The sequence below is a fragment of the Plodia interpunctella genome, chromosome 12 (assembly GCF_027563975.2).
Source record: "Plodia interpunctella isolate USDA-ARS_2022_Savannah chromosome 12, ilPloInte3.2, whole genome shotgun sequence".
Taxonomy (NCBI): Eukaryota; Metazoa; Arthropoda; class Insecta; order Lepidoptera; family Pyralidae; genus Plodia; species Plodia interpunctella.
In genome coordinates this window covers 4,557,907-4,582,104 of record NC_071305.1, presented here as the reverse complement: position 1 = coordinate 4,582,104, position 24,198 = coordinate 4,557,907, and the positions used below count along the sequence as shown (strand labels likewise).

General features: G+C 33.0%; 1 protein-coding gene across 2 annotated transcripts in view; it reads left to right on the top strand.

Moving 5' to 3' along the window:
• Positions 1-1,644: 1,644 nt before the first annotated feature.
• The window catches only part of Atf3 (Activating transcription factor 3), a 49,496-nt gene continuing 26,942 nt past the window's right edge, over positions 1,645-24,198 (top strand). Inside the window, exons 1-2 of one of the 2 annotated variants that reach the window (XM_064436262.1) lie at positions 1,645-2,130; positions 12,730-12,838. The gene's annotated coding sequence lies outside the window, so the exon portion shown is untranslated. The remainder of the gene's footprint in view (positions 2,131-12,729; positions 12,839-24,198) is intronic. The other variant, XM_053752241.2, reaches the window with a different exon arrangement.

Sequence of the window (24,198 nt, the reverse complement as noted above, 5' to 3'; positions counted from 1 at the left end):
TCGAATATTGTTCACTGCATTATAATTACATTCTACTAATAAGCTTAGAGCTCTCGGGTTTATATTAATACTAGCTTTTGCTCGCGGCTTAGCCCGCGTAATTTATAATTTATGTGCGAAAGCGGAAAAGACATGATTGTAATTCAAACTTGCTCTTGAATTTCACTTCATAACAAGACTGCTGTGATTATAATTAGGGCATTGGGTAATTTTGTACGGACTTTTGGTGATGGTAATTATTTTTCAGCGGCTTACTTAAAATAATTTTATACCTGTAGCACCAACAGGAATCTTCTTGTAAGTAATTTATTTTTTCTTCTTCAAATAGTATAATACAAAGTGGCTTCCCGGTATCTGTCTGTCTGTCCCTGTGTATGCTTAGATCTTTAAAACTACGCAATAGATTTTGATGCGGTTTATTTATAATAAGTGATTCCTGAGTAAGGTTTAAGTGAAAATTTATTATGGTTTTACCAGAGTTTAATATTTTTTCTGTTATCATCATCCATATCTAATATCGGACCTGAAACATAAAATTGGTTTTATATTTTCGTAAAATCTTAATCTTCCGATATAAATAAATTAACTATAAACCTGAAATAAAGTTTGATTCCCTTTACATATATGTATTTTTTAAATAGTATTAAATGATAAGTGTTAACAAAATTTCAATAAATAAATACAAAGCCTCTTTAGCTATCTTTTTGGAAAATATTTGACAAAAAGAAATCACCGGATTTATAAATGCTAATTGAATGCGATAATACTCCTAATTTTATTGCGCAGGCAAAACACGTTTCACGCCGCTTGCTCCGGCCCGACGCCAAACAGAAGTTGCCAGAAAAAAAAAGCCTCTTGTAGGTAGGTACAACTCAAGTTAATCTTTTTTATTGCATTAGATTTTAATATACTTACTTAGATTTACGATTTTGAATCACACTCAAAAATATTTTAATAATTAATTTCAGCCACCAATTCCATTTTTATTAGCAGATAGTTGAATTAAAATGTCAATGTTAAATCAAAAATAAAATGGTGAATTAGAAAAGATTGCATTTGCATTGTATAAGATAAGCGGTGAAAGAAAAGTTTAATTTAAAAATAAACACCAAATCATCGATTATACTACCTTTCGATAGTATATAGGTACATTATAACAAAAGATAGAATACATAAATAGAATGTTTGCCATTTTATTAGATGTACATCACTTTTTTAATTAATCACAAGATTTAAACGACCGTTTGACTAAAACTTGCGCCAAGTTCAACTACGCTGAGCTCCTCACCGTTTACAATGTTATGTTATTACATTTAACTGTGGACTACACAGATTACCAAATTTTCTATCGTTCGATAATATTTACAACTTTTATCGCAGGTTCAATCTGTCAAGATTTCTTATCGACAGGATTTTATCAAAAACTTTCAGTTAATCGCGAATTGAATGCCTGTTGGCCGGCAATCTATCAATGGAGTCTTGACGAATAAGAGCAAAGTATCACGCGATTTAGGTGTCTTCTCATTGGTGGAAGGTAACGTGATATTCTATTTTTAGCGAGTAGAGTATGCGCGCGCCGGTTTTCTATGTGTGCGTGCGGCGTGGACGTCAAGCCGGCAGCACGGGTGTGTGCGTGTGTTGTGAGGCGCGCGCAGTGTTTACCGCGCGGTTCCGTGGCCGGCAGCGCTCGCTTCACGTGTTTGTCGTGCAAAATCGAGTTTTCCGGCGGCTGGCGAGCTGCAATAACGTCCCATGGTGTTTTCCTTCCAGTTTATTGGTGCTAATTTGTGCCGGATAACTAAAACATTCGGGGGCCAGGCCGTTTTCGAGCGTACTTTCGGCGCGGCTCATAAAAATTATAGGTGTTTTTAGCGGATGCGATGAATAAATTTTGCAAATCGAGTCGGAGTGTCGAAAAGGCTTGTGAGAGCTATGTTTTGATCTGCCGGCGAGTGGTGGATGTGCCGGGTGTTTCGGACGCGGTTTGCTTGGCGGTGCTTATCTTGATCTCTGTGAAACTACGGTTGTGCAGGCTTATCGCTCAGTGGGCACTTGCGCCTGGCGACCACACCAACAGCTCCAATCAGGACTTTTTGGAGAACCCAGGTTCCGAAACGAAGGCATGCTAAGGTAAAATTTGAGTGTCCTTGGCTTGCGGCTTTGTAATAATGATCCGTGACTCTCTAGACATATTACTGTTTGATGATGATCATCAAACAGTAATATGTATGTATATAGGTATTTACTTTACTAAAATGCTTCGCTAACATGCTTTCAGTCACGTGAACGTCGTCAGAGTCGTCTGTTTCTAATCGTTTTCAATATTTCACATCTTTACCTACACTTGTGCCTTTTCTGTTCTTCTCATTACTAATCCCAACTAGTTTTGTGAAAATGTGTTGTGCAGCTGAAGCCGGCAATAACTCTCATTGTTTATGATACCTATATTGTCACACCATTGATATTTGGTGCGCTATTTATTACGTTCCAGAATTTGGCTCTGCTTCAATTTTAGACAATAGGGCCATTTAGTGTTTGCCTGTAGGCCAAACATTACCTACTTATATCTACAAAACCTAAGTTGGTACTTCACTTGCAAATGTTCAGTTTCATTTTCATAAATATAAGACTTAAATACCTGTGTACCTAGTAGGTATAGGCCTAACATTGTAATGCCTAATGACTGCAAGTAATTTACTTGACTTTCTTAATTGTTGTAAACTAATGTTTAATGTGCCGTTTGGTACTACGTTACTTTTGAGTGGAGATTAAAATATTCACAAAATGTACACTGTAGATAGATCCTGCCTTCGAACTAATGACATTAACAACTGTCTGTGTTTATACTATTTCATAAACTGTAGAAAAAGAAATATTAAAGAATAATAATCATTATGTTACAAGATATCTAAGTGACTAAATATTGAAATGCCAACCAAGCATAGTTGCATTAAAGACTATTATAAAATGATTCGTTTCAAAATAAATTACGTTAAATTTGCATAACAAATAAATTAATCTATCATTATTAAATATATATAACCTTGAAAATCAACGATCCATTGCATCTCATTATTTTCTTATTATATGAAGATTTTCAATTATTTCCATCAAATAATACATTTTAGCAGTGTACATTTTCAAAACAGCTTTAACAGAAACCCGCCTACGATGATTTGCAGAGCTATTGGACTAGTAACATTTTTCAATGGCAGGCTAATTTGAATATCGAATTCAGTTGAAGTCAAATTCTCCCAAAACTTGTATTTGAAGATAACTTTAAATGATCTGTCGCCGTTTATGTTTAGGTAAAGGAAAACTCTTATTCATTGGTTTTAGAACTTATGAAATTAGAATACCAGACAACATAATGTAAACTGTAGACGTTAAAAGTGTAAAACTATACAGGAAGAGCAAATATTGGTCCAATATGAAGGTTTAGAGTAGCGATACCAAACAGAGAACACAACTGAAATATGTTTGTAACAAAAATACTAAAAAAAAAACGGTAGGAGTTGTGCATTCAAATCTTCAACTGTAAATTTGTGTTATAACATTTTTTGTAAAAAATAGAGTCAAGGTTGACTTCTTGTAAAACATGATTTTCATGACTATTAGTAATAAATTTAAACTGAAACGTTTATAAGAATTTTTAAAGACAATGCAAATATAATTACATGCTAATTTTCTGAAACATGTAACAAAAAACATAATGAAATAGAGAATGGTGCAGAAAACACTATAAAGGAATGTTATTTATTACAGAAGTATAAGAAAATGTTAAAGTTATTAACTATTGTAATTGAAACTGTAAATTTAAGAGCAATATGATATTTCAAGTTCTTCAATCTAATTTACACACGAGAATTACTTATACACGTTATGTAAATTATTCAACACACAAAATATAATAACGTTACGGAATTGAATATGAATGGGTTGCCGCCTACATATAGCGTGGTTTTTAAACACAACCGGACGAAAATAATCGTTTTAACAGTGCACTGAGCGACCTCGGTCTCGATAGAGGTCACTTGATAAACTCGTTCGAAGACGATTCGAAAGAAAAGAAAAAGTTCGGCAAAACAACCTAAAAATATGACAGCGAATCGTGAACATAAGATGACAATAATGTTTTTTATTTGCGATTTTATTGTAATCCCTTTATTGAACCTTCAGGATTTCGCAACAGATGTTCTTATATATGGATCCAGTCTATAATTACCTATACTACTATGGTTAAACCTGCCTACTATTATATAACAACCAATGTAGAAAACAATTGAACTCATTTGGTCGTATGAGCATGATTATGAGCGTGATTCAGTAAATGAATTCTGGTGCGGATAAAGCAAGTATAAAAACTCAAAAAGTTAAATAAATTTATAATTACAGCAATAATGTTTATTCAGGTTATTTTTGAACAAAAACATTACAAATATACAAAGAGACATAAAATAAAACTGCTGCATTAAAAACAAAAGGCGGAGCTATGTGCAGAATAGTGTAGACCTGTATACAACAAACTTAGAGTGCACACATCCGCGATAAGAAGCATTCGGCGCCTGCGCACGCTACAAGGCCTCCATACAACTGAATGGATGTTAATTAGTATGTTTGTCTTAACACTTCCACGTTCGTGTAGCTACGCCTGCACACCAGCATCTATTACATCGTTCTACATAATAAACCCCAATTTAAACTCGCCGATTATAAATATCGCCGTCATATAAATTGAATAATTGAAAATGTCTTCCCTCAAACAAAAAGCACTATGCATACGAGTATCACAAATTTACATAAACGTCTTTATGTTAGAGTTAGAGCGAGAAATCCAGTAAAATCGCGACGATATATCTAAAGCCACACAGTTTAATTCACCTTCACACATATGCTTTTGGTTAGTGCGATCGTGAGAATAATATGTTCAAACTTTTGTTATTTTTTATAGAAACTACAGCACTTAATCACTTCCTACAGCTCAAAGGGCGGAAGTCGTGCATTTACAGAAATAATAAATTAACGCATTTGGTGTTTCAAAATGAAGTTTCTTTAGTGCCCTTGACAGAAGGTCAATTGGGCGTCCACATTTGGAAGGAGCTCATTGCGACACGAGTCTTAACTAACCACTGTTTGTTTTTTTACTGTGCGTTCGGTAATTTTCGAGTGGCTGTGGAATATTTGAAGTTGGCATCGAAGGACAATGTCGGCGCCTACGCATGGTTTTGCACACAAACAATGCTAAGTTGGCAGCTGAATTGGTCTTTGTTAATGCTGACCCTACCTGTCTGAAACTTCATGAAAATAATTTTACGAAGAATGAAGCAACAGAAACAACATCAAAAATTTTAACAACTTATATAATAATTATATGCCAATTAAAAAGGTAATTATATGCCTTCGTAAAAGTATAGAAAATATGATGATCTAATAAATAAATATTTCTCACATGTACCTAATTGGCGATTGGCTAAACTAATGGCACAGAATACTATAAAAGGTAATAACTTACCACAATTGTATTGAGGTATTAATATCTTCTCAACAAAAATCGGCGAGAGAAGGCATTACTCAAACATTAAAAGACGGAATATTTGAGGTGTGTCAAACATGTTACTCATAAATTATTTGTTTGAATTAAATTTTAACATAAATACGTGGAAGCTGCACGAACGACACTTGAACATGTTCATTATGCTCGAAAAATGTGAATAATCAATAAACCACGAACGAATTGTTCTTACTTGAGAATACATACGTCATAAAACAATTTGATATATTTTATTATATTTACTCATAAATACAGTTTCAAATCTATACCTAAGTTCCAAAAAAAGCTTGTTGTTTCGCTTACACAACAATCATTTGTTGTGAATTTCGTCTATCAAGAAATCGATTGATCTCTAAAAAAGAAAATTAATTTTCTCACTGGCACACATACAAACAATTAAGGCACTATACATATAGTGTATGTAGCGAAGTAAACGGACTCTCAGATAGGGTTACCAAATCTTTTTCTCTGTTAGTTCAACGTACATTCGTTTACATTTTACTTAAAAAGACATTAAGGTTTACAAGAATATCTTAAAATAACTTACACAGTTTGATTACTATGATTTACCAAAACATGCTTCAGATTTCAATTCGGCTTATATCAAACGAGGAGACGTCAAAATAACGCAACTATTGGAACTATCTATACATCGAGGATGTATGTAGTAGTACTATTATTTCGATGGGGCTTATATATTTTTCAGACGTTTTTGCCAACCCTACTTTTGGATAATGCTGTTTACCGACGTTCAAAGCCAATATTTGAGATCTCACAAACGGGTCAGGCGAAGACGCTGGACGGCCATTTGCAATTGCAAATTTTCCGAGATAAAAATAATCTAGGGGAGTTTAAACAAGATTAAGTGATAAAGATACGACTAATTTATTAGAACGCAGCTTAATATAATGAAGGTTATGAAGATATACTTAGATATACTTCTGTTTATATTTAATACTGATTTGTGTTCTGTTTGAAGTTGCCCAAGGAGATGCCAGGAGCTCTTGTTTTTGAAAAAAATGAAAGATTTCTAATAGGTATTTCTTGTTCAAGCCATGTTAGATGAACGCACTGAAAGTATTAAGTAAAAAAAATACATATTATTACATATTAAGTTAAAAAATATATAGATTATGAATCTAAAACGCTTGAATTTCATTTTACGTAGGATAAACTAATGACTACATCGCATAGTATAAAACAAAGTCTCGCTTCCCGGTGTCTGTCCCTATGTATGCTTGGATTTTAAAAACTATGCAACACGATTTTGATATTTTAATAATAGATAGTTTGATTCTAAGTAACCCGAGCGAAGCGGGGACGGGTCGCTAGTATATACTAAAATTACATTATATAGCACTCTACTAGAATGTCAACACAAAAATAGCTAGTTCATCGCAAGCATATAAAAAGCATAAGTGATATGAAGAATGAAGACTAAAAGATAAATTAAAATTACCTAGACACAGTAGTTAACTAATTGTTTGATTGGCTGCCCAAAACTACTTGAACCGGGTTCAATCTCCGGAGATCAATTGAGTTGTGAGCTGTTTTTATACTTCTAGTTTGAACTGTTCTTAACACGATTGAGGCTGAATATCTGTTAATCTGGCATATTACCACAACATTTTAATTTTGACTTATGGTTTAATTGTTAATTGCATTTCACAAATCTTCTTTCTTATCGAGTGTGTTACTGCAAACGTCATATTAATTCAAGTCGACTTAAAGTAACTGACATGACTACGACTATCTCTGACATTTAGTGGCAAGCAGTTATACACATTAGTAAACTAAACAATCAACCAGTGTTCAGGTTTCCTCAGGATATTTTCCTTCATCGAAAGCCTGAATTTGAAATTCCATTTGCCTATCAATAATTATACATAAATTTGACTTAGATTAATAGAAGAGATTAATAGATTAGTATTTAAACTCGCTACATTATTTGTAGAATTTGAACTTAGGACCTGGGACTTTTCACCACTGGATCACCACTGCACTGCACAGATAAACGAATGTACTAGACTTTTTATAGCTAAAAGTAAAGACCTGCGTCTGCGCAGTAATCAGGTTACAGGTCGCGCGAGGAATGCTCGCTTCTCATTGACGCGGGTAATGTAGTGCAATCGTCAGCCTTGTCGCTATTTAGGAGATTCCTATCGAATTTGTTCCACACTTGACAGAAACGCCTGGAACGCTTGTAATTGTAGGACTGGTTTCACCAGTTTTTTATAAAATGTTTTATTCTAACAGAAAAATACTGATACATAAATCTGCTTGAAGCATATCCATTATATCTATATGCCATCAGAGTTTCGATTTTTTATATTTAAAACATCAAATTTGGTTCGATATGTTACATACTGCCAGATACTTTATCCTTCGACCTTTAGTCTGCAAAAGTTAAATTAGCTAGATTAAAGGTAGCTAGATTGGTCGACAATGTAAAGACAATTGCTGGCAAGAACTGGATAAGGGTAAAGATGATGGCTCAGGACCAAACATCAGTGGTGATGATGATCATGAATATGAAAAAGAAAAAGAATACACCGAAATCAGAGTTGATGAATCTAAACTATTTTCATTATATACTTATAATCACGAAGAAATAATTCAAAACTGAAGAGAATGAGCGAAAACTTATTATCTTACCGGGGAAGAACCGAAATGTCTAAATGATCTGAATCTCTATCTTACTACAGGTCAATAAGTGTATATTGTAGACTAATACCAAAATACACATGCTTGACACAAATATCTTCTAGCTAAAATCTAACAACTTTGATAAAAAAAATCTTTAACTAAAATGACAATAGCTTCACCTTCAGTTACCTACTCGTTTAATTGAATTGAACAGTCAACACAGCATAGTTTATGTTAATTAAATTGTACACACAGCACACACCCAGGCCTACTATGTCACGTTGTAGTTTAATTTCAATGATCAAACATAACTTGCAAAACTAGTATCCTAATTTCACATGTTCCTAGAAGGTTAATTGGTCCAAATTGCATAGAACTGACCCTGCAGGCAATTCGGCAATTCCGTAAATTATAAGCTATTTCATTAGTCAAGGTCAGAATGCATCGCGCATCCTAAACTGGGTCGAATGATAAGTGCACGATAGCTCCTGGACCTTAACACGGGGCTTTAAAGGTGATATTTGAATGTACAGTTAAGTGATAAAACTGCCTCTCAATATCAAGTCGTTAATTCTGTAATTATCGTGCCGTCCACACATCAAACACGCCGACAGACGCGACGACAAACACTGAACCTTACTATGACAGAATGTGCTAATGATGTTTGCTCCTGTTTAGGGTTCTTTATTTATAGCGTGTAAAGTGATTTATAAAATGATAATGTAACTACTTTTTCTGAAGTGCTAGCTGTTGTCGTTAAGGATTACATGCGCGCCAACGGTCTGAGAATTAAGAATGAAGAAACAAAGAAAGAAGTTGAGAGGAAAAAGTAGAGAAGCTGTCCTCGGGCGCGTCGCTTTATGTCTAAAAATAAAAACGGGAAAATGCACAAAGAGAGAAAAAAATATATCTACTTTTTCTAGTGTATACAATGTAGTTACGAAGTGAAAAATAATAATCTATCAAGTTTCAAGACGCTGACAAGTTGAATGTGTTAGAGTTAGACGGAGATAAATGGGTGCACTTAAACTATTACAAGTGCATTTACGAGTAGTGCGAGATTATATTAGGTATTACTGACCTGAATCTATTTCAATAAATTATTGTGGTTTTCTATTATATTTTCTCAATAGATGCATATCTATTGAGAAAATTGAAATTGAAGCATTTCAATCCATCTCGTAACGGTAGTTTTACGTGTAACATTTCCTTTTATTATTCCTTCTCATTAGTAGAGTCAACTAACTGATAAGTTTGTGCCATTGTAATGGAATTGATCTATTTTATTTGGTAATTTTCTTTTTTATTAGATTAAATATAATTATAATTATTTTATTAGTGTTAAAATATTCCGTTACTCCTCAAGAACATAAATTTCGATAACTAATTTTATAATAGCATATATAAATAACATTAAGCGGTCTCCATATACATTATTATATTCTATTAATAAATGTACCGACTTTGATGAGGCAATTACATATTTAATTGGAAAGTAAAGAGTCGCTCGTCGGGTTGATAGCAAAGCTCCGTGTGACCTGAGAGGTCGAGATAATATATGATAACGGGCTGCAATTTGTCAAGGATATTATAAAATCTTTCCACTTTGAAAGAAACTTTAATTAAATTATAAATATATTGGTATTATTATTTTTATTTTGAAGATCTATTGGATCGCTCCATAGAGATCAAGTAATAATCAATTACATATTTAGATCTGTGATATATAAATAGGCACGCTTGTACTTAGAACTTTGATAAGCTGGCGGATAAATGTAATCGTTGACCGAGAGATAAAGTAATGTAACCTTACTTTCATTCGCTCGAAATAAGATTAAGTCCCGTCCCAAGTAATTAAGTCGGTTGCTGGTGTCCATTGGCTGCGGTGTTTGCTAACCATCAGGCAACCTGCATGCGCGTTTGCCCACTATACTAAAAAGTATAATATATCAGTCGGTATGCACTGACCTTAAATGTAATAAATCTTTTATTTATTACAAGAAACGTGATCGACGTGGCCAGGTGTGGTTGAAACTACAAAACTTGTCATCGTCCAGACTGATGTGACGCGTGGTTAATTTCAAAAGTTAATATGCTTTAATTGCGAAGGTTGTTCAGATCACGCATGAGATAGAATTAAAGTTAGCAATGTGAAGCTATTAAAATATTAATTATATTTGAATAGCTAGTAGTATCTAAAATGGCTGTGATCATCACACTCGCACAGATTTCTGTTCTATTTTAAGTGAGGTTTGCTACTTATTTGTTGGAAATGGCGCTGAATTCAGAAACTCTTCGAGCTGAAATTTAGAGGGACTAAAACAAACCCTGAAATGAGTATTTAAATTTTTCTTTTTTGTCGAATAGTCTATGCTATACTTACTTTATCTTTCTCTGTACTTTCATATATTTTTTAAGGGAAAGTATTGTTTTTGCTTATGTTTGTACGTAATGAATAAACTTAACTGATCTTAAGCTGAAATTTGACATAGAGAAGACTTTACCTCCATGTGTAACATAGGTTTTTTATAGCGAACAAAGTCGCGGGCGGCAGTTGTGTTAATGGAAAAAGTTTTACTAAAACCGCGAGTCATTTCCATTCATTCATATCAACCCATCAAATAAAATGGATAGTGGGAGTCGGTAACCACCGTGCTACAATATTAAAATATGTATTGTATAATATGTTGGTCGTTGTGCTCGCCATATGTATATGTTAATGTATGTTATTGATTGCCATGAAGGCAGGTTAAGGCTGTGATGAGCGCCGAGCCCATTGCTTATCTTATTCATAAAATTATAGATAATTAATTCAATATCCGTATTCGAAGATATGTTATGACGTTTTTATTCGATTTCATCAATTTTTATTATATTTAATCGTTTAAATAGGTATTTACCGTATATTTTTATAATGAAATATATTGCTTCATAATATTGCTTGAAATAACACGCATTTTGAAATAAGCATTAAGTAGGTACTTACTTGTAAATGAGTAAGAACTTAATTCTTCAAAATATCCTGGAGATTCGTTCCTCTATCGATCTATATTATATTACATCAACACCATGTCGGATGAATTTTGAAATTTAAATAATAATCATGCAAATCATTTATTTAGCAGTCTATAAGAAGATATAGAGAAATCAGGACAGGATGTTATTCGGTACAACCAAAGTACAACGGAAAAATTATAATCATATTATTTAAAGGCTTGGAACATGAAGGCAATTTAGTCTGATGTCAACGTATATAAAGAGGGCAATAACCACTTTTTAATTTAGGTACGTTTAATCTTACACTAGTTGGAAAGAAAATCGTAACAATTTTGCTAAATTAGTATTATCAAAAATTACTTTTATATTTTAACATGCATGATCTATGAATTATGGTATAAAAAGCACCTGCCATTTGAGCAATAGATATTAGCACCAATTCATAAGCCACATGATTCTTAGTGCGTCCAGTCCAGCGTAGAATCTACCTGGGTGGTTGAGCAAAATGTGCGTATTGCACACAAAAACATCTGCAAAACTTTTTTTATTATAAGTATCCATTAAATGAAGTACAAGTAACTATATATAACATTTGAAAAATTGTCCGTGCCTGTCAAAACACGAGGCAGCCTAATTTAATTAGCACCTTTGGGGCTGATTCCCGCCATTTTGTGGTAAATACGACGCGGCACGCAATTTTCTTTCTAATTAGGCCACTATTAATTTTTATTTATGTCCGTCTAACGTTCCAGTTACGTTATTTGTTTATTATCATTCTAATATAAGACTTTTACTTTCATTCGTAAGATATGATATTTTTGTATTTTCACGCTTGCATGAAGTATATTGTTTTCATCACCGAAATACGTTTATGTCAATGTGAGATATTAGCTTGAATTAAAGGTTTTTGGAATATATCTATAAGATACACTACCCAGTACTCCTCTAAATTAAATGCACGACAATAACCCTTCGGGACATTATGACTGACGGAATATACATTTTATGATCCTATATAGTCCCAAAGTTCCGAGAACCAACAAAAGACATAGAGCACGCACAGCAGTACGTCGGATATTTTATTGCGTCTAATTATATGTTCCAAATCGTTAACTCCATTATTAATGTTATATAATCACAGCTTTGAACGTCACATTAGAAAAACGCTCGCTTTGTAATTGTAATTGTTCACTGTGCTTTTACTTTTTTTATGATTGTTAGAAAAGCTGGAGTAGCTACGAGTATATATACAATAGATGTCAGCTGAATTAAAATAGGTATAAAAATAATATACAAAAATAAAAAAGTAGGAAAGTGGACCCTGGGCTCCAACAATTTAAAGCTAAGGTAGAAACCGTGAAAACGCTCAGATAATATAGACAGAATAATATACATAATTGAATTAGGTAGGTACATATCATAGTCGAAAAAGTACCTAGTTTAATTTTGTATCTATTGTCGTCTGTATTTCTAATTCACACAAAACTTCATGTTGCTGACCGTTGATAATACAATTTTTTTGTATTTTGTTACAGGTAATTGGATTTCTTTTATCATTGTGACCAAGCCCACCTGGTAGTCCATCTTGGGGAATTGACGGGTGATCACTGGCAACTAACAATCACGAACGGAATACAAGTTCATGTAAGTATTTACTTTTCTGCTGCAGACTTATTTTTGTATTTTTTTAAATTTGGAAAGTTTATTTAATGTTTATCAATAAATAGGGAAAAAAATATAGCACTTTGGCGTGTGGTTCCGCAATAGGATATGTTATTCCTTGGGAATGCTATTGTTGCGTATTAGGATTGTCTAATACGCAACAATAGCATTCCCAAAGAGGGTTGACGTCACGCCGGTCGTAAAATCACAGCCGAATCTTCAAAATGTTGATGTTATTTTTGACGCTTATCCCGGACATTGCCGCGACACAGCCCCGAACGTAACGAAGACAGAAATGAGAGAGAGAGAGAGAAAGTGAGAAATAAATAGGATGAAATATACAGAGTTCATGTCAGTAATTTAATTAAATGAAGTACTTTAAAAGTCACAAGAGCTATAAGTGATCACCGACGAGATCAAGAAGAGATTAGTGAAAATAACTAGCGAGCAACAAACGAACATTAAATGGGTCAACCTCAGTCCAGACAAAACAAATATTAGTAATGGTTCTTGTTGGAAAAATCTGATGGACTTTCATTAGTTGCCTATTATAGTCTTAACATTTGAAAAAAATCATTTTCACAATAAATGTAATAAACTTTGAAACATATTAACATACTTAATGTATATAGGCCAACCAAACATGTGAAAAATTCGATCATAAAAATAATAACATAAATTTATGATGTTTCTAAATGAATAATATTTTTAAAAGAAATACCATCCTGAATTTATCATGAGCCTCACCACTGAAAATGAAATTTAACAAAATCGACACTTTTTTAATTACTACCTAATTTTCCAGATTGTTTCTGACAATTACCGTAAATAAATATTGTCCATATTATCTGGCAGAATGCCAAAGTTATTGAGCCAATATTAGCTGATAAATATTGCCAGTGTTCCACCAATTTCGTGTTAGCTCTAGGGCATGTTAGTCTAATAAACAGAGGTAATTTGTTTAATTGCCATGAATGGAAAGCTTAGGTGTAATTACAATTAAATAATACTTATACTAAAGCTTTATTTGGTATTTATTACAACTAAAAATTCCACCGAAGAAAGAGAAAATAATTTAAACGCATGATTTACTTTTCATTAACATTATTCATTTAATATATCTATTTAATTGTCGTATACATACATTTTTACAAATTACATTTTTGAAGTTAACTAATCTTCAGGTGAAATATATCTGTGGAACTTCTATAACAAGGCATGACACCATTTTGCAATGGTAGTGTTCTTTTTTTATTTATATTACGTTTCAGTTTTTCCTGAAATAACCTACTTAATTCATTTATTAAGCAATACACTTTGTTATATAAAATAAAACACACGCGAAAGTAACCTTCAAAAGCTGCATAAATAGCTGATTAGCAGCTGTCGGAAACCAACAATTTAACGTTTGTTTAGACTCACGAACGCCATTTAACTAATTATTTACTAAACATCTTATAATAACTGTCACATTCTATGAATTTAATCCACGGAGCGAAAGTTAGTTTAGATATTTTGGTTGTTTATTTTTCAATTAAATAGAATTTTTGTGTTTATATTAAAGCTTTAAGTATTTTTAGTTTTTCTTTCTTAGCAAATGTATTTTAGTTAATACTTAAATAAGTATTACCTAAAATACATTTAATTAAATAATTATATTATATTATAATACATTTAATTAAATAAAATACATTTAATTAAATAATAAAATTAAATTAAATAATTTATAGTATTTACCTTGTGTTGACTTCAAAACACAAAAGAAAAAAAACATCGTCAAAAACGTATTGCAGCATTTTTCAAAGATTCTAAATTTAGCGTTGAATATTTATCGATATCGGTATAAATTTAACTGTTTTTATTTAATAGTTCAATATACACGCCAGGTAGACACCGGGTGGTCGCTTTTGGCAAATTTCCAGCGAGTAGTGTGAATTGACTGTTAGAAGAAATTAATCATTAGAAGACAAGAAATGAGAAATGGGCCATGTCGAGTGCTGCTGTGTGATAAACATTTATTTATTAATAAATTCCCATTATTACCATCAATAGTGATCAAGGAAATATAAATAAATAAGCAAAAATTAGCAAGCAGAAAAAGTAGAAAACACATCTGGTAATCTGGAAAAGTACATCTGGAAATAATAGAATTTGCATGAATATACAAAATGATAGAACAAATGCCGACAGATAATAAACTCTCAAAATACACGGATGGCACAAAATGGAACACATTAAAACTGTCAATAGTTGGCACGGCGATGTATGACGAAACAGACGGATTTCCGCCAAAACGAAGCTGGAAACATGGAACTAATGGCCAGATCAAATGAATGATGGCCAATCGCCACTGCGAGTAAACCCGGGCGAATTGCCAATATAAATAGGTCGATATTTGTTTGGTTTAACTGAAATTTTTATTCAAAAAACACTGTAAACTGTTTAACATCTAATTTATTTATAACTACAGTGATACAAAGTAGCGCAACAGTTACATTAGTGATGTAAATAAAATTGGAAAAATATCAAAACTAAATATTAACAAAAACAATTTGACGTGACACAAATTTTATTTATTCTAGTTATCACAATGATTTATTATGAATTTCTCTGACATTGGATGGTTTCCCTTCTCGAAAATAATAGTTTTCTACTGGCAATGTTCCAGCTGAGCGCCAGCAAACTATTAGATAACAATAATTATAAGTAAAAAAGTACATTATAAATCTATTCTTTTGTAGGTAACTTCTATCTATATTTTTTTAAATTCAGCATATAAGACTAAAGTTTCGAAGGATATTTCATGTTACTTCCGCTATTTTCAACGTTTATTGCTAAGGTTTATGGTTGTACCCTAGTTGTCGGTTTATAGTTATAAGAATGTCTCGTTTTTGTTTAGTTCTACGAGAAATGTATGCTAACTACACACTCGTAGTATAAAACAATGTGGTCTATTTGTTTCTAAGCTTACTTATTTTAAACCACGCAACGGATTTTGATGTAGTTCAATTTATTTCCGAAGGTTTATATTACGTGAATCGTGACCTCGTGAAGCCTGGCCACGTTGCTCCATGTCCCAGAAAATCACACACTTCGACTGATAGAATTATATTTTTTCCAATATAAACGAGGTGGCTACCTCTTATAAAGGGGATATTTTTTGTGCACAAGTTTTGAAAATATAAACAGTGCATGAAATACAGTAATTTCTAAAAGAAATTTGCAGTTAAAATAAGAGCACAATAGTTTCAATAATAAGTCCGTTTAGTTGTATTTATTTCTATGAATGAATAGAAAAATAATTTATCTTTTTGGCACATATACTCGTATATTTGGAGACGAACTAGATTGTAGTACCTAATAGAATTACATTGGTAAAGTCTAGGGAAAAAATGTCCAACAAGTTATAAAATTAATAGGTATATCTTATGTATAGCTCGATTCTTGTATAGTTATTGTTACGAGTCCATTAAAAGTAATGAAAAATATAAGCATAGCATCTCGTGTAACGTTACTAGCAAATAAAACATGTAGGTATAAATTATTATTTATTACTTATAAATAGTAAATATTCCAATGGTGATTAAGATACAAAAAAAATGAATAAATCCATGAGGATTCAAAAAGAGGAGGAGAAGATATTATAATCTACAAATATTGAAATGTTACTAGAGTCACTTTATATCCTAAAAAAGGAATAAACATATTTGACTTGTTTGTAATCACTTGAAATTATCTTGGGAGACGTTTGAAATCTTGGTACAGTCAACAGCACATTAAGTTACCCCCCATGGATGGCGCGGTAATAGCGGCGAGTTTGCAATGAACTTGGGTAGGTTGATGTCCTGTTGCTGCTGACTGTACATAAATACCACGTGAGCAGAGCAAGTATGTTTAGGTTTGACGAGTATTTAAACTTACTAATTATAAGAAAATCAATCTAATGTCAATATTTTAAAAAGAATGCGCTTTATGAAGCGACTGAACCGGTGTCCTGGGTGAACGTGGCAGCGCGACGCGACGCGATGTGTCAATATCAAATGTAGGTGTACGTGTACTTACTTGTCAAATTCTTGTGGCAATGTTGTCGCCTCAATCACTCATACGCTGACAGCAGCCTCTCACGTCCTGCACCGTTTCATCGCCCACTTAGGACGCGGGTGATAGCATATCCAATTTCACATTTCTCAGGCCGCCTTGCTGACTAAGTTTCAAGCTAACACGAATAATTCAGACTGTGCATATTCTTTATTAATACAGCATAATATCGATAGTCATATTTTGAACTCTTTACCTTGACCTTATGTTTAAATGTGATAAAATTTTCCTTGAGTCGATTATTGAAAACAAAGTTACAAGTGTTCGTGAGAAATAATAACTAATTTATTACTCAGACGTCCTTGTAGCATGAACATCTACCTATGTATGGGTGAATTTATATAGAAATATATTTCAGAGTCATAACCTAATCATTTGTGTTATAAATTTGTGACAAAAATTAGCTTATAGAGACGCACACCTAGATGACAAAACAAGATGTGCCTAACCGCAAATTACAGATAGTAAACCAGCTAATAATTATCTTAAGGACGATTGTATTTCTTCACACTGTACGTATTCATTTTCATTCACCAATCTTCTTGATATTTCGCATACATTATTTGAGTATAAGTAGTTAGACACATCACTAGTATGTTCCCGTGTAAAATTCTCGCAGGCTCAACGCAGGCGAACGCTAGTTAAAGATAAAGCTCAAAAATGAGCCAAGTTGTTACTAGTCGCTCGTATTTCCGTGTGAAACGTTCATTAAAATCATATTAATGCTTCGGAGGCTAGCTCCAATTAGCGTGTTGGTCGTTTGTTCGCCATTACTCGGAGTTTGCACGATCTGGCGAATTGCAATCGATGTGATTCAGGGCCGGTGTGGCGGTAACTAAACTCACTTGTTTCTTGTAAAATTGTTTTAGTAATATTTTTATAATTTGTAGTGTAGTTTTTTTTTACCCTTGCCTTTTCTTTCAACTGATCCATGAATGCCCTACATTTCTTTCCTTGTCTCCGAGCTTCGACTTTTTCTTCAATCAATGACTTCGTAAAGTTGTAGTGTCGTATAAGGCGGACAGCCTTGCTTCAGTGGTCTGCAGTAACCATCTCTTCTCTTTGATTACTCACTCTCACTACAATCCTTGTTAGTCTAGATCAATGTAGTTGATTATTACCATTTTATTTTCAAGGTTTTCGTAGACGTGTTCAAAATAAAACAGTAGGAAATATTCAGAACAGAATCCGTAGAATATTCGTCTACAATAAGCGCCGTTGTTTAGCTGAAAATATTCATAGAGAATGTTTGTTTAGAATTTATTGGCTCCATTCTCTATTGGAAGAACCCTTTGTTCTATTCGTCGTCTCATTGTAGATCGAAAACACCGAGTGTTTTCGTCTGCCTTGAAGGGATTTTGTTTTTTGTTATTAGTTATTCAAATAGTTGTTGTTGTAGTTTTACTTGCGATGCGATAGCTCTCTGCGCTTAATATATGTATGCGAGCAATGTTTTATAATGTTTCATATTCAAAGGAATAATTAAAAATTTTCCTGATATAATCTTAATAATCTTTTAATCTAGTCAGTCGATCATTAACAGAGTAACTAACACATCATACCCACTTTAGAATAAGATTTCGAACCGAATGATAAAATACATAATGATTCACGATTTTCAAATAGATATAATTTTGTATAATAAATATCATTTAAGTAATAAATGTATCTATAACAATCGCGATAAGAAGGTTAGAAGGCATTAGAAAAAGTGTCGCGGCCCTAAATTAGTTTTCCCATTAACATATTCGTGTACACGATTTGAATTAATTACAGTAGCAAAATCACTTAATGGTGCAATAAAATTATCTACTACATATAATACATGATTTTGTTGTTTTACTTTTAAATTAATAACAAAACTTTGGCCAAAACCATATTTTATATTGAGTTTGACCGTGAAGAGTGTCAGGCTTCGATTCATTTATCTCTTCTTGATTAATTCAGTATTACGATAAATGCAGCCCAATTGTTGTCTTAACCTTGATATCAAAGTTCCCATTGTCTTCTTTGGTAATCTGTGGTTCGCCATTATAAGTTTGGAGTTTATCATTAAGTATCTGCCGGAAGAATGCTCAGGCTAGGTTTTTTTTGTGTATCAGTATTTAATGGATTATTATTTATGTATTAGATACAAATAATTCTAGTGTTAGCTCTAGGAGTTTCGTTAATTTTGTGTGGACTACGGACGGTATTTAGGTCGATGGGATGCAAGATGGGTTGAAGACATAAGAAAAGTTGCGGCTGGAAACTGGTTTTGTAAGGCACAATACCGAGAAGGATGGCGTTCATTATGAGAAATCTATTCCCAGCAGTGGGAAAAAAGGATGTCAATGATGATGACGATGATATACAGGAAGAGGTCAAGGATAAAGAGCATAGCATAGACATATTAGCCTGATCAAAATGTTTTTCCTATAAGTATAAAATATATATATTTTTGTTCCAAATTTATATATATTTTTGTTCCAAGTCCAAAATACGTTGCAGCAAAAACATTTTCTGTGGCAAAGAAACGAACGATCACGTAAAGTTTCTTTGCAAAACAGACTGTAAATAAACCTACACAACTCTTTTAATACAAGCTGAAATAGCGAGTTTCAAACGTAATCTGACTGCCCACACAATACTGAATGAAATCTTTCTTTTAAAATTCTGCAACTAATTTACGATGCCGATTTAAATAGGTCCGTTATATAACCAGCTCATATTTTAAATTGGTAGCAGACGTGATCAAAGTGTTGACATTTTTTATTTGCTGTGTTATGTGAGAACTACTATTTCGACTAATGGTTTATACAGACCTTTCATTTTTTAAGACTTAACGATGTTTTATTTACAGAGAAATTAAACTAATGTCCATTCTACTGCCGAGTGAAGTTTTTAGTACTTATATACTTCATATTTGCTGTCAAATCTGCGAGTCTTTTGTAATTATAATTATTTCCTCACTATTTTTACTTATTATTATTTTAAAAAGTACTACCCTAACGCTAATGAAAAGCATCAAATGTAGTAATAATTAAATTCTGAGCTCATAATAATGATATTTTGCAATCATTTGCAACCAATGAATTGTAAATAAATAAATAATAGATTAGACTAAAGTGTTGGACTGTACTGTGTACTTATGAAGTGATAACAAACAACCTATGTAACCACATTTTTGCAAATAAATGCTTTATTATGCTTCTGCACTTTCAGACTACCAGCACCTTTGCTAAAATGGCTACCTAATTAGTAATCGCATCATGTTCGATATGAAATGCAACTGCCTTTTTTGAAATCGGCCAATGGGAGGCCTGCGTCTCACACCGAGGCCACGCCCACACAGCGCAGACGCATGACCAGGGTCACGGAACACCTATTGATGGCACATCTATGCATTACGCGTATCATTGCGTAATTACAAAACAATATTGTGAATTTGTTTGAAATAGTTAATCGTATATTTACGTAGCTAAGTTACAAGGTAATTATATTTCTATGTATAAGTTGTAATTACATCAGGCTTTGGTAAATTTATATCTTAAACTTTAATCCGTAATTGAAATCCATAACGGGCAGGTGTGAATCGATTTTGTTTTATTTCATCATCTTTAAATACTTATAATCATTCTTCAAAAGTGAATAAATTATTTTAAAAAATCCAGTCCGCATTGATCATCTCAAAGCAATTAATAAGTGTCCAACACAAAATAACTTATTTTTTCCGTGATCTCTTCACGCGTGAGAAGTAGGTATATAGGCACAATCTTCAATTAATCAACGTAAGGTATTATAGACCTTGGCAATAATTATTTATTTAATCTCCGATTAAATGAAACAACTTAGTGTGTTAGTATCCTACTCGTTTGAAATATAATTTGAAGAGGAAACAAAATAAATATGTGTAACTATTAACTTTTAAGAGCATTGCGGCCTACGAATGTTTCGAATTAAATGTTCAGTAAATTCAAAATCGAATCTCAGATATAACACGTACAAATACGTTTTTCTATCGTCCCATTGCCATTGGGACGAAACGCTGTATCGTAGGACTCATGTTGAAGATACAAATACATTATCACTTCTTTATCCCTAACAGGACCAATAGTAGTCTGCGAGACTTTCGAGTCTCGCAATATGCAATATGCAGTTTGTGCTGGGCTGATTTGATGAATTGAAATTAAATAGTGACAGGAGGCTTGCCCATCGAATCTGAAAATGCTAGATAGAAATCATGTGAATTCGCCTCATTTCTACTTAGTACTCTACTCGTGACGGTGGTGTTTAAACGTAGGCGTACTCTTAATGGTTTTCCATTACAATGAGAACACGTGAACACATTTGCTTAATAACCTTACTTGGAAAATATGTTGCAACTTCACGAACACTTATGTGAAAATTGAACTATGTTTTTTATATGAAAAGGTCTCATAACTGATTAGCGAATTAAACCATTGGATTTTGCTCTTGTATCAGGAGACAAGGGAAAAACATAAAACAAGACATAAATTTGCAATCAAGTAATACTTTGACCCAGCATAAAAATAAGGTTTGAAAGCTAATGGCGCATGTAATTGAACACCCCGTGTTCCGGATGAGTGCCTATAAATCGTTACTGCTATGGTGGCGTCGGTCGATCGGATGGTTATGGCTAACACTACAACTGGGTCACTACGTCATCATTGTCAAAAGTATTAAAAAATGTGGCTGAACTGTCACTAAGTGAGGTTCTGACTCAAGTGCTATATTTTATTATTCAAATTCAATATTCTTCATTCAACTTAGAATGCTTTACACAGATGATTTAGAATATAGTAAAGTCTAAATTAAGTATTTCTAATCTAAGAACATATGTATGTAAGTAAATTAAAATTTACTTAAAACTTCATAACCAAGAAAATATTATATTAACATCCAATGTTCAGCCTAATCTAAATACCGTCTTGACCCGACCTGAGGATCGAACCCAAGATTTCGGAATTGCAATAGCGAGGAATTCAATTTTATTTGAGCTTTTCTTCGGACTTCGTTGATTCGAATGCTCATCAAAGAAAAAAGATCATGTGGAAGACGAAGACTTCTATATAAGATATCCTTGCCAACTTTTAACCACATCGCATCATTGTATCATTAGAGTTATGCTTACAATATAGACGTAGCCTTCGACCCAATCACACTATTTATGATTACTATATCTCCACAGAGGTCTCGTCTAGTAGTAGGTACACCACTTTGTCTGTTTATGACTTCTGACTGAGACATTAGAGGCGGTCATCGCCTAGAATAACCTCAGTTGCCTCAGTAACTAAATCATTGTCTTAGGTTATATTTTGGTTCAGAAACCTTCTAGTTTCTCCGTTAGCATTTGCAATGATTGAGTGAAAGTAGTGGAAATGTGTAAACCAAAGCGAGGTTTCTTTCTTTTGCGTATCTTCTAAGCGTTTTCAGGACCAATACAATGCCACTGATACAACTCACAAAATCTTTAGCCGATACTTTATCACGACTTGAAGCTAAAATTTGACCAATGAGCGCGCAGTTATGATAAGTTAATCGTGTTATGACACCTGCAACTCTCGTTCTGTTTGTAATATATCTTCTGAAATGTAAAATTAAAATCAATTGTTCCTCACTGGTTAAAGGTTGTGTTAAATTAATTAATATCGTCTTTCCGGTTTATTGCGAGAACATTTTAAATAGAACACCTATCTTACCTACAGTTGTTATTATTTGTGCTATTGGTGTTTTTATTTTGGATTATACAAGGTTCTGGTTATGATGTTCGTATTATTTATGAAGTTATTTCTATCAACCATACAAGGGTCGAGTAAGAACTACAAGCACATGACTCAATTCATATTTAATGAGTTGTGATTGACGTAAAAATAATACTTGAAATTGCGAAGATACAAATAAGAATGAAACGAATTTCAAAGCAAACGAGATGTAATAATCATGTAGTGGTTGCGTGTAAATTATTTTAAACTCTAACCGAAAAATAAAAACAAATTAGAGAATAATTAAAAATATATATTGAATTTAATTTCTTACTTATGTATTTCAATAACATTAAAAACTTCAAATATCGATATGGTAAGCAAGCATGTCTTCAGCATCTTGTGGTTTTCGCCAAAAAACAATATCTTCTCAGAAGCCATATAAGGATAAATTCAATCTATTTAATATCTATGTCATAAGGTCTAATGTCTATAAAATGAAGTTCAATTTACGTTAAATATTGGGCGTGCCAAAAAAGAGACTTGAGATAAGATTCCCACTCCTATTAAAAATTAAGACAGCATTCCGTGAGAACATTAGATGAAGACAAAAACATATAATTAGAGGAAATCAAGTACTTGTTTGTGTACTACCTATGACAGAGATGATGACGATTCTTAACAAAATGTACACTTGTACAGTCAACACACCAAGCTATGTAAATTTATAGCAAATTATTCAAAATTGCATACAGTTCTATGAATGAACTTGAGGTATCTACAAAATGAAAAGATCGACCCATAGTTGCAACCACTCTGTCAAGAGTAAGTAAGCGACTAAGAAAAATAACATTAAGTATGAAAGTAGATTTTTTATTTCATGCCCTTCACTCACTCCGGAAGTGTGATGAATTTATGAACTTGTTCATTAGTTACACATTCAGAATGTAACTTTTTTCTGCAGCAAGGCCTACAAGTTTCATCTCTATTTTAAATTATAACACATTCATATAATGCCCTAGCCCCCGAAATTAAGCATTTTGACAAAATTGAAAATAGAAATGATTGCACTCTGTCTTTACTTCTTATGAGAGGTTTCTTCAATTCATCCAGTGACATTGCCCGGTCACCAAGCACGTTCGGTGTGGGCTGCCATGATTGGTCATAGCTATATAGGTCACATATCTAGATGTTGGCATTTAGGCTATTTTGCTGTAAAGTATTACGGCCATAAACAACCCAGATGATAGAATGAAGAGACAAAGAAGATTGCCACTTCATTCTTAGTCAGAAGGTTTTCTGTAGGTCTAGAATAGGCTGAAAATTATGTTGATGATGGACCTATTTAAGGTTATCATCATCATCATTTTCAGTCTATTTTCAAACCACTGCTGGATATAGACCCCCCTTGTTTTCACGCCATAATTAGGTATAGTGTATTATAATATGTATGACTTGTAAGATACATTGTTTTAATGCGATGGCTAAGTCGATCTATTTATTTAAAACCTTTGATATTATAATAACTTACGACGGAAG